Raw genomic sequence first — 2500 nt, forward strand, 5'->3', positions numbered from 1 at the left:
TGGCTCAGTTTGTTTTTGTTGGCATTTGTGGAGCCTGGGCTGTCTACAGAGACCATGTTTTTTTACAGTGTGTTCAGGGGACAGGCAGCTAGCAGATAGTGAGGAGATAATGTTTGTATGAAATGTTTAGGAATGCATAAATTACCTGTAGTGAATTTCAGTAGCTTTCTGGAAGCCACGAGTGGCAGGACGGGTGTTAAATCTACATCCTGTATGAATTGCATGTCTTCAATGGTCCTCACGCCCAACTCCGTCAGATGTTGCAGAATCTTAGGGATCGACTCCTCTTCCAAGTAGGGGAGGGCGCTTTTTATTCTCTCTTCCATTATGCTTCATCTGAAAAAACAGCATGATGGAGAACAATTACATCAAGGTCAACCAGCTTGTACAGTGGCAGTGGGTAATAGTCAGCCAGGCTATCCACACAAACATAATGGGCATGTGTGTTCTGCTGGAGGATGTGAACACCAAGGTCCAAGGCTTTGACTGACCACAACTTTTCACAGACAAAATGTAGCTTGTCCTGACTGACCAGAATCACAGCTATCTTACCAACCACATAACTACAGTCAGTACCACCAAGAAGTACAGCCATACCTTTTTGGTACGTAGTACCCTTATATGTGGCAGAAACTGTTTCCACTGTGTAATGTTTCTCAATACCTACAACAGCTTCTTGAATGGCAGTGTTGAACAACTGAACATCAAATTCACTAGCTTGACATACCTGCAAAACAGGTGGAAACAAGTTCCCTGTGTGTAAATAGGCCTGCAGTAATTGGTGCCTTTCTGCCAATGTGCTACACAGGTTTTTGAAATTATGGAGCTTCCGAGCACACTGTTTGAAATAGGTGTGCTTACTCTCAAAGCGGAGAGTCCAGAGGCGAATGAGTGGGCCAAATTTTATGATGAGATCAGGGTAGTGCAGGAGGAAGTGGTGTTTTGGCTTAAATGGATGGTCTGAAAAGACAGTTGCTCTAGACTCCAAATACTCCTCAACAAGCAACTTCAGATAAGCCACCTGGTTGGTATGGATCTTTGGAGCACATGCAATTTCTACTATCTCCCTCAACTTGAGGCACAACTGCCAAACTTTGTCTTCAAGTGGATTCTTGATACGTGGACCTACAAGAATAGGGAGAAGACGTAGAAAGCACCAATTCTGTGCTGCACTTCCTCCCAACTTCTCTCCATCAGCTCTAACCACACAAGGGCGGTTATTAGCATCACTACCTTTCAACTGCATTTGACTGATCCTCCTATTCAACTGCACAAATGTGAATTGCTTCCCAATGGACACAAGATGTTTTAAGTACAGCTGAACATCTATAGACACAATTCCCTCGAATAGATCATGACCAAGACATGGGGGAAGTCCTGGTTGGCAGATATGGAAATGCTCCAAAGAATTGAAAACAGAGTCAAATTTTACTCCTGCCACATTGTTATCAGACACCGCAGACAACATCTCTACACTGCTCTTATAGTTTTCTGGTGTCCTTGGTGGGCCTAGCTTTGTAGGTCCGTTCACAAATCCATCCCTGGTTACGAGGCAGTATCTACAGAAGCTTTTGCTCTTACTGAAATTCTCTGTAAAGCCTCCAAGTGAATGTGACCCCAAGTTGTCACCAGCGATTGCAACTAGTGTCCCCTTCACAGTTTCACCTATGTCGATGGTAATACCAGATTGCTGCAGGTCTTTCATGTCTTTTACAAGGGAAGAGAACACTTTCTCTTGTCCAAAGAATGTATAATCAGACTCCCTGCAAAGCATGACTAACTGTATGGGGTCAATGGCTGACCTGTTATAAGGCAATATGTCACCCAGTGTCATGTACACAGCTAAGAGCTTGTGTTTCTTTTTGCCAGATCCAAGGGGATTCACAACTTCAAAGGCGTCTTGATACAGGATAATTGATATTGTGGAAGATAACTCTTGTAAAAGGGAGTTTTCTTTGAAAGCCTTACCATCCCTCACATCCTCGAGCACATTTGGATCTTCTGTTGATTGTATTTTTGATAACTTGCATTGTTCCCTCACTGATGGCAGGTTCAACAGAGCTTTTAGTGTGTCTTTCACTGGGACATAGTGACAAAATTGCTCTTTACCAGAGGCATCAAAACCAAGATAAACCTGTATAGGCTCAACATAACTGAAATTTTTTTTGAAATATGTCTTTCGGGTTGTATCTGATCTAAACAAGCCCTCATTATACATCCTCAGTAAGTTTTCCTGTGACAGTCCATCTATGATATTACCAATCCTTTCAACAGGAATTTCAAGCTTTGACAATTCTTCGCGAAGCCTGACAAACAATTGTGACATTGTATTGGTGCATACTTCCTGAAATTCTTCAATCAAAGTGGATATTGTGGAAGCAGGTAAAAGCATCTTGGCTTGCATTCTCAAGTAAAAGAGGGCCAAATTGGTAAGGAAAACATCCCTGTCCTTCTTAGCATCGCCTGAAGAATCACTAAGCTGATGGAATTCTGCAGTCTC

This window comes from Sander lucioperca, chromosome 3, assembly GCF_008315115.2.
Source record: "Sander lucioperca isolate FBNREF2018 chromosome 3, SLUC_FBN_1.2, whole genome shotgun sequence".
Lineage (NCBI taxonomy): Eukaryota > Metazoa > Chordata > Actinopteri > Perciformes > Percidae > Sander > Sander lucioperca.